General features: G+C 43.5%; 1 protein-coding gene across 3 annotated transcripts in view; it reads right to left on the bottom strand.

Moving 5' to 3' along the window:
• The window catches only part of FAM13B (family with sequence similarity 13 member B), a 46,153-nt gene extending 37,301 nt beyond the window's left edge, over positions 1 to 8,852 (bottom strand). For all 3 annotated transcript variants that reach the window (XM_054079583.1, XM_054079585.1, XM_054079584.1), the window contains exon 1: positions 8,643 to 8,852. The gene's annotated coding sequence lies outside the window, so the exon portion shown is untranslated. The remainder of the gene's footprint in view (positions 1 to 8,642) is intronic.
• Between the last annotated feature and the right edge of the window lie 3,579 nt (positions 8,853 to 12,431).

Genomic DNA, 12,431 nt, shown 5'->3' with positions numbered 1-12,431 from the left:
TTGAGCCCAAGCTCCTTAAATGAGGGTAAAACATCGAGTTTCATTCTGTACTGTGTGTTTCAGTGCACTCATCTGTTCTTCTTTATTAAATTATTTTTTAGGTAAGGTTTTTTGGGTTTGTTTTTATTTTTTTTAAATAAGGCAAGTTCTTCAGACTCCGCTGGGAAAACAGCACGACGAGTTTTATTTTGCCATCATAATAGCATTCACCTCCCTTGGCAACTAAAGAAGTATTCACACCCACATATGAAATGCCACTAAAGAAAACACAGAATACATGGCTAACTGTTAATATCTGAGGAATACATATGAAAGCTGAAACTTAAATTTAGTTCAGCTTTTATATTACTGGTTCAACTACAAATATATGGGTGTCATGTTAAATGAAGTCCTCAGGGCTCCACTACTTCTCCTTAGAACAAAGGAATGAAACAAGAAGTAGTAAAAATAAAATAAACAAAACTGCTGCAAACCAAAGCCGTGCTATAGGAAGGAAAACATTAATTCTGCCACAAGTCTCAACTATGTAACCAATTCTTTTATCCACTTGTTTTATCTAGCAAGACATTCATATCGTCTGCAAACCCAAAAAATGAAGCCAACAGTGACTGCCGTTCTGCTCTGGTTTTAATATATTATTTTGTGGGATTAGCAGGCATCATCAGTGATTTTCTTGTATCATATGAAAAGTAAAAACCAAATGTAAGTGTTTTAGATAGGGAAAAAAGCGTCGAAGAGCAAGAAAATCACTTGTCCCTATCCCCAGGAAATACACCTCAAGTTTAGCTTCGTGTTTTTCAGTCCGCAGTACTGTTACCCTGGGAGCCACTCATCCCTGCACACAGGATCCTCACAGAGCACCAACACATCCTCAGGTGAGAAGAGGATCAGCACTTGTTTTCTGCAATACCAGAGGTTTGTTTACAAATAAAATTCCACAAAAGCATTAATGTGTCTCAAAGTGTTGCATTTCTTACTCTATACTTGGTTAATAAAAAGAATGTATTACATTACTCAGATGAGGAACTCACAACTAATCAGTGACGTCCCTCTGGAGGCAAACATAGCAAACACTTCTAAATCCAAATAAAGAATTATTTTTTTTCTGCTAAGATTGAAATGTTCAAAGTTATAACAGATTTTAAGAATTTCAAAAAGATGGCCTAAACTTATGACGCAGATTCCAACTTGGAATCCCAGAAACTTTCCTCATGTAATGACATCACACGGATCACGCTGCCAGGCGTGAGCATGAGCAAGCAGGCTGGCCTGGGAGCTCCTGTGTGCCAGCTCACCACGGAATATACAGCCCATTTGGAAACTGCCACACTCCACACTATTCAACTCATATATTTTTAAAACCAGCAACCAGCTCTCTACCCTTTGCTCTTCAGTTTTATGGAGATAAAAGGAAATTGATTGTCTATTTTTTTAATGTAATGTCAAGATCATTAACAACTGACACTACCTGATAATTTTTATGCCTTTTCTACACTCAAATTACTGTTAGCATTCTCAGTGAAAGAAATGCCATTGGCAGAAGAACCTTTGCTCACCTGATTTTCAGCTTTTTGAGCATTTTGCTCATTTGTATTAATCCAGTCAAAACTGAAAAGATGGCCAGGCTGTGGAAGGGGACACAGCTTGGAGGAAAACAAAAAAAATAAAAAAAGCAAAGCTGAAAAAACCTTCCCCAAGCACACAGAACGCTACCACAAACTGAGGACACAGAAAAGGAAAGCAATGTGTCTCAAGAGCATAGCTAAAAGCAGGCAGAGCAGTGCAATTGCTTGAATGTGAAGAAACACTGAATATCCTCCATGTAAAAAGAATAAACAACTTTAAAGCCACATTTAAGTACTCAATATATGTAAGTAGACAAAACAAATTATTTCAAGAATCAAGTTTTAAACCCAGTAAGATTAGCTTAAAATAGATTCTGAGAGCAAGATTTGCCCATTTTGACTGTCAGTGAAACCAGCTATGGAAAGGCACTTTAGTCATAAGTCCAGATTGGCAAATCAGACACTTGGGCTCAGTTATTATGTTAAATTTAACATGCTGGTCTTATAAGAATACACTCCCTGTCCCCATAAGGGCATAACATTTTAAAGTAGGTACAACAACAGAACTGAACTTGCAGCATTGAAGGAAATTATGTTAGAATAAATGCCTTTGAGTCAGAGACTCCCCTCCTTCCTCAGCACGGTTCTCAACTCTTCGTGCCATGTTTCCCTCCTGGTTAAACAGGAATCAAAAGGAAATAAGCTTGTTGCAGTTTTGCACACAACCACAGAAGGAGTCAGAAGAGCATGCAACACCAGCTCTTAATTAAAAAGCTCAATACTTGCACGTATGTGCCTTTGCACGTGCACTCTCACACACACAACCTCGGCTACATTAGCTGGAACTCTCCATCAGCTGCCACCAGGATCTCCAAGAGCCTCAGAAAATACTCAAATGACAAAATTCTGGTTATGCTGAAAAAGCAACTAAAAGCACGAAAAAATGCAGCATTAGATTTAGTAGATGGCAACTGTAATGCAATATTTGTTTCTTGGAAATGCAGCAGCAAGCCTTCTAATTTACAAATTAGAACTATACAAACTAAGCTTTTATGCCCTTACCGTGGAAGAAAGCAACAAATAACCGATGGAAGCTCCTCTAAAAAAGATATTACTAAAATTGATAGAATTCTGGATTTTGTTTTTAAAATTTACAAGCTAAGAAACCATAGTACTGATTAGTATTTATTTTCCAATCATTAAAGTTTAGTCTACAATTTCAGCTGGCAGAACCTGATTACACTTTCTGTGGGGAAAACCCGTCATCAAATACAGATATCCAAGAGAAACACATACAATCTACCTCTTCTCAAGAGCCAGAAAAGTGAACAAGCTTTAGTTAGACTAAAGGAAAAACTTAGGAAAAAAAAAAAACAACCCTGCAAAACTTCAAATTTGAAGAATCACAATAAGCTTTTAGCAGCTGTATTGCAATAACATCAATAAAGCCTCAACAACAGAGACTGATTTAGGCAACATTCAAAAAACATTTTAAAGGAGCAAGCTGAGAGATCACTGAAACATTAGGCAATTTTCAAGTGGTTTGACATGCAAAGATAACATTTTATATTCACTTACTAGATAAAATCCAACGGCTTTAACAGCATTACAGCAACTCATGAATCCAAAAGCTTTTTAACAGCATTACAGCAACTTATAATCCTTCTACAACTATACTGTAGCAAGAGGAATTAAACAAAACCATCAGTGATACCAGAAAAAAGTCGATGCCTGCTAGCTGCTTCACACCCACCACTGAACACTGCCAGATTTGCTCTCAGCTGCTGCTGCCAATGCACATGTGCAGAATTATAAAGAAACTTCCTGCTCACACAGATCTCATCACATTCCTAACAACAGTAGTTAATAAATAAAAAGGCTTTTGTATCTTGTGTAACAGCTAATTATATTCATCCTCATTGCCTCCCTCAAAGTAAAGCTGTACTGCACCAACCACACATGCCTAATTGCCACTACATCAAGTAACACAGAACTTAAGTGCAATGGCACCATAAAAGTACAGTAAGGTAACAGACAGGAAGAAATTATCAGTAAAACTATGTAACTTGAGAGGTCTATGTTATAAAACTGAAGCAGTTTAACAATTATTACCGCTGTTAAGACAGACTTTGGAACAGAAGTCAAGCTACCTCCGAGACACCAAAAAAAGCAAACTATAAATATGTAATGCACTTAATTTATTATACATAAGTTATCCTATTACATACATTTATCATCAGCTTGTTTTCTCCCTCCCAAACAGGTAAGGAGAAATACAGACTGGAACTCAACATATCACAATATAACAAACAGCTCATTCGCTATGGAAACACTGCCTCAGTCATAAGGATGCCATGTGCCACTAAAATAAAGGACAGTCTTAGCATCTGCACTGAAGGAAAAAGACATTTCAATGTAGGGTTCAATTTGGTAGCAATGACTCTTTGCATTACAGGGAAAGGGGAGGGGCAAGGGACACACAGTAAAAAGAGAGGACCACTGATAAGGTCTCCTCCACAACCAATTCTTGTCTCAACTTGATCATGATCAAATTTGAAGACACCACCAGAAACCGCCAGATTAGAAATTACATCGCAAACCAAAATGAGGTAACACGATTACACTAATAGAATGACAAGACAATAGAAGATTTAATGAAACGTGAAGTTTAGCAAAAAGGGGAAAAAACACTTTCACATATACATGCTTAAAACAAGTAAAAAAAGGAACTACTTATGTAAAATGCCAGCTCTCATCTTTTCAGTTTTGCCCAAGTAGTATTATCCTGCCCAGCTGAGCACAAATTTTAATCCTGAACACACTGCAGGGAACACTAAGCAGAGACATTTAAAGAGTGCAGCTATGGAGACTGGAACCTGAACAATCACTTCAGGACTCCCATCAGAGAGACTGTTCTGATCGAGCAGTGCCCCACCCAAACCTCCTTACTGGTGTCCAGAGAGTGAGAACAAACCATTTAAACCTTTCAATGTAAAAAAGCCTCTGCAACCACAGTTTTTGTTACGAGCTTGTCTGAACACAAACAAAATGCAGTATCTTTATTTTAAGCTCGTCATATTTTTCTTCTTTTAAGGCCAATATACAGGATAAGATTTCACACATTCACAGGTGAGAAACCATAAGAGCAGACTTATTCATTACTACCATAACAGACTATTCATTTCACTATTCTCGGAATATGGTCCTATATCCAGCTGCAAAACTTTATCCATTTCTATTACTGAATGACTCCACCCATACCCTGAAACACAGGTTTTCAGCACCACAATCACTTCCTAAACGACGTTTTTTATATCTTCAAAACAAAAAGGAAAAAACAAAGCCCAGTGGAAGATTTAGTAACAAATACATTACTTTTTAGGCTCTAAGAATACACAGAAGTCTTCTGAATTTACTGAATTTTCACAAACCCCAACAGTTGGCAGTGGAGCCAGTACAAAACGACAAGGCCAAATCCAAATTTGCTAACACCTTGAGACAGCTAGTCATTATTCTCAAACAAAGTTTTTGCAGGTAAAATTTATAACTTATGAAATATAACAGTCAGCAAGAGACTCAAATATGAATTGCTCCATATTCCTAACTTTCCAGGGAGCAATGCAAAATTCTTGTATTCTCTTCCCGAATATCATTTTGACTTAAGACATACAACCCCCCTTCTGAATAACTGATATATCCATCACTTTAAAAAACTGCATAACAAGTAGTAAATCTGCCTCTTTCAGAGCCCCTCACAGAGGATTTAATATTCCTTCCGTTCTTTACCTCCTCCTCAGATGTTTTGGATAAAGCGTTATTTTTTGGTTCCTAAGTAACAGTCCTCACATCTGAAATTATTAATATAACTGGGACTGCAATACAAGAAAAAGAGTTAAAAGGTTTATCGTCTTTCACCCTTACCAGTCCAAATACTAAACTGCCCTGCAAGATGTCAATTCACTCTCATCACAACAGCTACAAAATTTTTGGTTTGTAAGCTAACATGGCTGTAAAAAATAACCTGGTGTTACACAGAGAATTTAAAGTCAACTGGCAGGCGTTCTCTTACAGAAATCACTTCCTCTTCCTTAGAGCTGCAGCTTCTTTTCAGGGGGGAAGGGAAAAAACAAAACCAACAACAAAATCCTAAGTAAAAAAATCGTCTCATGCTTGGCGGGTTTAACTCACTTTCTAACAAGCCCTAGAAAACGGCATAGCTCACTGATGAGCTATGAACATTTGACTACACATCAAAAGGTTGATGAGTACTTGAAAAGATAAAACCCACCACAAAAAGCCTTCATACACAGAAAGCATGGGGGGTTTACAAAACTCACTGATGTCTGTTCCAAATGCATAGACTATTTAGTCATCCTCACCTGCTTTTGCAAACATGCTGTTACGTACGTCAGAAAGAAAAGCCTCACTGCTTGCATGGGCCTCATACTATGAGCCACACAATGTGACATCAAGTCTTCTAATGAGCTGTTATGGGTCTTCCAATATCATAAGAGCCCAAATTGACTCAGCAGATAGAAACTATCACTTGCCAAACTCAGACATCTGACATGTTGTCCATGTCAAAATTTGCAAGCACTAGAAGTTACCATGAGTTCCTCCTAGTCAACTTCTTCAAATGCAACTATGAAACCCTGTACTTGATTGATTTTTCTAAAATAATACCATAAATTTCCAATTTGATGCTTTCAAAACATTGAGATACTCAATTCCTTACTGCAATATTGTTAAGAGAAGGAAAGGACCCCTATGGTGCTAGACAACAGACAAAATATAGGCAAAGGAGATTAAAAAAAAAAATTCTAAAACCCTTCAAATCCATGCAACAAACAACATGTAAAGCAATTTACTAATAGTGAGCAGTAAAAAAAAAAAAGATAGAAAACAAATGGGCTAATGAGACAGCTGAATATTATAATATATGCCAATAAACTAGCTTTTCCTTTTTTTTCATGCTGGCAGATTAAGCTGCATAGAAGACGGAAAACCTTCAAACCCAAATGCTAATCCAGTTCAACAATTTATTCAAAGTCACATACTACCTATTCCATCCCTGAGGATGGTTGGGAACGCAAGCCTAAAAAAATAAACAACCATGCAGGGTTTGATACACTGCACTTCTGGTTTTTAAACAGGGAGCAGTGATTAAGTAGTATTTACTTTCTTTATTGCCTTTTTTCCTCCTTCAGCCTGACAGATTTTGTAAAAATTTAGAAAAGCAGTCAGACCAAGGAGCTGGAGAATAAGAGAGTTGTGTATTAAAAGTTCAAGTTGCAAGGTACAACTGGAGGGTTTTTGTTGTTGGTTTTGGGGATTTTGCCAACACTGGAGCATCTCGTATCAAAGCAACTTTTTGGTAGCAAGAAGTATTACACTCAAATGTTTAAACCCCTGAAGAGCTTCCAAGAACAATGCAAGCCCACACTGACAGATTCCTCAGAAGATTCATTTGGTCACAGGCTGGAGCATGAAGTCTATAAGCCCATGTTCCCTTCGTATTCACAGATTAGTGACTTCTTTAACTCCCAGAGCCAACTCTGCTGGCAGGGAGCTGCCAGGCTAACACTGTCAGCATGCCAAGCCCCACTGCCGGGACACATAACCATAGAATGCCAGGTTGGAAGGGACTTCAAGGATCATCTGGTCCAACCTTTTCAGGTGATATACAGTTTAAATGAGATGGCCCAGCACTCTGTCCAGCTCTGCCTGAAAAGCATTCAGTGTAGTAGAATCTATCATTTCCTTGGGGAGGTCATTCTGAGACCAAAAACTCTGGCAAATAAACTCTCTTAAGACTTGTTTTGGGAATTTTAGAAAGCAAGTATCCTTTATTACAGCACTGAATGTTTAACTGTCCTTATTGTGAAAGATTTTCTTCTGGAATCCAAACAGAATCTCCCCAGGAGAAACTTGTACCCCTTGTCTTTTTGCTACATTACCCCTTGTCTTTTCTACTGGATCCCTTGTAAAAAGGGTGTCTCCATCCTCTTGGTAGAGACCCTTTACATACTGGCACACAATAATAAGGTCTCCCCTCAGCCTTCACCTTACAAAGCTGAACAAACCCATTTCTCTTGGTCTTACTTTGTATGGTAGCTTCCCTAGTCCCCTGACCATCATAGAATCACAGAAACGGTTAGGTTGGAAGGGACCTTAAAGCCCATCCAGTTCCACGCCCCTGCCATGGGCAGGGACACCTCCCACTGGATCAGGCAGCTCAAAGCCCCATCCAACCTGGCCTTGAACATCCCCAGGAAGGGTGCAGTAACTGCTTCCCGGGGCAACCTGGGCCAGTGCCTCATCATCCTCACTGTGAAGAATTTCTTCCTCATGGCTAATCTACATCTTCCCCCTTCTATTTTAAAGCCATTCCCTCTTATTCTTATCACTCCAGGCCCTTGAAAAAAGTCCCTCTCCAGCTTTCCTGTAGCCCATTTCAGCACTGGAAGCTGCTCTAAGGTCTCCCCGGAGCCTTCCCTTCTCCAGGCTGAACACCTCCAACTCTCTCAACCTGTTCTCATAGCAGAGGTGTTCCAGCCCTCAGATCATCTTCGTGGACCTGTTCCAAAGGTTCCATATCCTTCTTATGTTGGGGGTTCCAGAAGTGAACTACAGAATCGCTAGGTTCGAAAAGACCTTTGAGATAATCACCTGGACACAACTCTCCAGCCAGTGCCTTCTCCAGACCCTCTCCCTACCCCATAGCGGGGACCAAAACTGGTCGCAGCTCTCCAGGCGGGGCCTGACAAGCGCTGAGTGCCGCGGGCTGATGCCCCGTGGGAGGAGGGAAGCCGCTGGGCAGCCAGCAAAGCGCAGGGGAGCCAAGCACCCCCTCTTCGGGCTGCTAGGGAGCTCCGAACACAGCACTGACAGCTCCCCACGAGCGCCTCCAGCGCTCCTGCCCCCGCCCAGCCCCGCCACCCCCCCCCGGGGCCACACGAGGAATTTCCCCGCGCCGCTCCCGAAGGTTCCCGCAGGCTGACGGGGCCCCGCGGCCGCCTCGGGGCGGGGGGGGAGCGCGGCCCGGCCCGCCCCCCTCCCCTGGCCCTCACCCCTCACCGTTGCCGGGTGACTCGCCCTCAGCACCAGCAGCAGGTTCCGCCGCCTCTTCCTCCGCGGGGCCGCTCCTGGGCGCTCCTCTCTCCCCGCCGGGCCGCCTCCGCCGCCCCCGCCGTGCTCCGCGCTGCCGTGCCCGGCGCCGTCCTTGCCCGCAGCCGCTCCGAGCGCGCCTGGCAGCGGGAACGGAGGGGCGGGGGGGGTCCGCGCCGGCGGCCGGAAGTGACGCGATGAGTGACAGGTGCAGCGCGCGCCCCCCCTTGTCAGGGTCATGTGATCCCGCTGGGCGGGGAGGGGCGGGGGGCGGCGGGGGAGGAGGCGATGTCATCTATGGGTTATGGAGACAGAGTCGGGGAATGGGGTGAAAGGGGCCTCAAAGCCCATCCAGTTCCATCCCTTTGGGTTCAAGGGACCTCAAAGCCCATCCAGTTCCATCCCTTTGGGTTGGAAGGGACCTCAAAGTCCATCCAGTTCCATCCCCTTGGGTTGGAAGGGACCTCAAAGCCCATCCAGTTCCATGCCCCCTACCATGGGCAGGGACACCTCCCACTGGATCAGAGTGCTCCAAGCCCCATCCAGCCCAGCCTCGAACACCTCCAGGGATGAGGAATGCACAACTCCCTCGGGCAACCCATGGCAGGGCCGCCCCACACTCATTGTGAAGAATTTCATCCTAATGTCTAATTTAAATCTTCCTCCAATTTAAAGCCATTTCCCCTCATCCTATCACTCTCTGCCCTTGTAAAAGGACCCCCTTTCAGTACTGGAAGCTGCTCTAAGGTCTCCCCAGAGCCTTCTCGTCTCCAAGCTGAAGAACCCCGACTCTCTCAGCTTGCTATAGCCCTGGGGCGGTGGAGCCGCTGTCCATTATGGCCATGGGCTACCCCAGGCTACTGGGGCACCTTTTGGCATTTCAATAGAGTCTGAGTCCATGCCAACATCTCCGGCTCCACCAGCAGGACTCATGATACTTATCCAAAACTGCTGGGACCAACAGAGCATTGTATAGCCAACTCTGTAAGACCTACAGTGGTCATCCCATCATAAATCATAGACTCATGTGGTTGGAAAAGACCTTTAAGATCATCAAGTCCAACCATACCTGTCTACTACTAAATCATATCCCTAAGCACTTCATATACCCATCTTTAAATACCTCCAGGGATGGTGACTCAATCACCTCGCTGGGCAGCCAGTCCCAGTGCCCATATGCTCCAGTATCACCGTGAAGCTCAAAACCTGTTGTGTTGTAGTAAAACTATTTCAGTCTCAGCTTTTACACAGAGCATAAATCATACATGAAAAAAAAAAAAAAACAAAGCAAAACCAAACCCATGGATTTATGAAAAGGAGATCCCACATGAGTAACCTGATCTCCTTCTATGACAACGTTACCTGCTTAGAGGACAAGGGAAAGGTGAATGTAAGGTACCAAGAATGCCAAGGGCAGCCTGGCCTGTATCAGAAACAGCGTGGCCAGCAGGATGAGAGAAGTCATCCCTCCAACATACTCAGCATCGATGAGGCTGCACCTTCAACCCTGTGTTCACTTTCGGGGCCCTCACTACAAGAGGGGTGTTGAGGCTCTGGAGTGTGTCCAGAGAAGGGCAATGCGGCTGGTGAAAGGTCTGGAGCACAAGTCTTGTGAGAGGCGGCTGAGGGAACTGAAGTTGCTTAGCCTAGAAAAGAGGAGGCTGAGGGGAGACCTTATCGATCTCTACAACTGCCTGCAAGAAGGTTGTAGCAAGGTGAATGTTTGCCTCTTCTCCCAAGTAATAAGTGATAGGATGAGAGGAAGCAGCCTCAAGTTGTGCCAGGGCATGTTCAGGTTAGGTATCAGGAAAAACTGCTTCACTGCAAGGGTTCTCAGGCACTGGAACCGGCTGCCCAAGGGCGTGGTTGAGTCCCCATTCCTGGAGGTATTTAGAAGACAGGTATATGAGGTGGTCAGGGATATGGTTTGGTAGTGGACTCGATTAGGTATGTTTGGACTAGATGATCTCAAAGGTCTTTTCCAACCAAATGATTCTATGATTCTCTTCCTCTTAACCTTGCAGTGACCCAGCCACCCACCCACCTTGGCCCATGCTTAGAGGACAACCACATCCCTTGGTGTCACCATGCAGGCTCCTCCACCACGGTTCCTCGTCTCTCGTAACCACATTAAAATATTCCCTGCAAATTCTCTGAATTAAAGTGCCAAGAGCAATCACTCCCAAACATTTCTCGAGCGCAAGCGTGCCAGAAGTAACGAAGTGCCCTTTGACAAATGCATCTCGAAACACAAGATTTAGCACCCTCAATCGAAGTTAGCATCAGTTAGTGAGGAGACGTGAGCTGACACCAGAAGTGTGAGAAGCCGTGCCTGGCAGTCTGCGGTTCCCACATGCCACGCTGAAACTACAACAGCTTTTTCAGTCACACAGTGCCAGCAGCCATAGGTGGTGGGTTTATTAAAGCATTTGAGGAAATTTGGGTTCAGTTAGTGAAAATCGTCTCACAAAAAGCTTTTCTTCCCCCGAAAAGCTGACAAAGAATATATGAAAGGGGAAAAAAATGGTTGAAGTAGGATGGAAGTAATTGAAACTTCCATATTGCCAATAGATGGGAGGGTTTTGTTTCCAGTTTTCTAACATGGATTCTAAATTTAATCTAGAGATACATTTATACGACTCGCTAAGAGGTTTTACATTTAAAATCCAAAGAAGGGAGAGTCACAGACCCACAGAAAATTAGCCTGGATTTAATCAGATCTGAAACTATATTTTTGCGCTACAGGATTTGGGATCATTAGGACTACCCATAGAAATACAATAAAATGTATAGGGTCAGGGAAAATGATCTTTAGGAAGTCTGTTTGCTGTCACTCTGCTTCCACAGCAGATTTCTCTACTTGAACAGCTAATAACATTTCCTCGCATCAGGATGAGGTTTCCGAATTTGTATTTTGTATACATAGCTGTGTTCTTTCTGATTCATTTAGCCTCATCAACAACAATAAAAATACTGAATCAGAACAAGCTGGCAATTTTGTTGATGAAACATGGGAGAGAGCGGACTCCAGCTGGCTCTCCAGCAGATATGTTGGCCAGTTGACAGGAGAAAAACTGAAAGAAACCTGACACAGAAAGCACACGTGGTGAGAGGAGACAGACAGCAGCGGCGGGCAGGTAGGCAGGCACTGCACAGCACCTGTTCGCTAGGTTCGAGTCCAAGGCAGTCTTCCCTCCTCTGAACTGGCTCTGAGAATGCCATCTCGTGCCAGCTTATCCTACCTCCTTCCAAATGCTTCCAGCGTTCCTTGCAGGGGGCAGACATATGCAGTCCCGGGCTGACATTTTAGTCCTTTCTGCTCACTTTGTGTTCTCGCTGCCTGTTTCTGAAAGGTTGAGGAGAACCTAGAAGTCCTGGTGCTGTAGCTACTTTTTCTAAGATACTAAACATGGAGGGAAGGGAGGCAACAAGTTAATGAGTGGCTGTGTGGTTACACCCCCAATATGCAGCTACTGAAGGTGTCTGCATCTCACATCACTGCTCAGAATTGCAACGGAGCAATGTGGTAGCTGTCCCCATCTGCTTATCACTATCTCAGGGCACAGCTCAAATCTTATGGTAGCATTTTGTAATTCTCCTGCTTCTATAGCGGGCAGATGGCCGTGCAGCTCAGACACCCCGCCCAGTTTCAGCAGTCTAGACAAGGCAGCGTGGAGCTCGCACAGGCTCATTTACCCCCTCGGAACCTGCAGGCACACGCAGAGCAGCCCCAACTCGAGCAGCGGTCGTGCAGGTGCA

Source organism: Cuculus canorus, chromosome 14 (genome assembly GCF_017976375.1).
Source record: "Cuculus canorus isolate bCucCan1 chromosome 14, bCucCan1.pri, whole genome shotgun sequence".
Lineage (NCBI taxonomy): Eukaryota > Metazoa > Chordata > Aves > Cuculiformes > Cuculidae > Cuculus > Cuculus canorus.
Note: the sequence above shows the minus strand (reverse complement) of the source record. Positions and strands in the feature narration are given on the sequence as shown.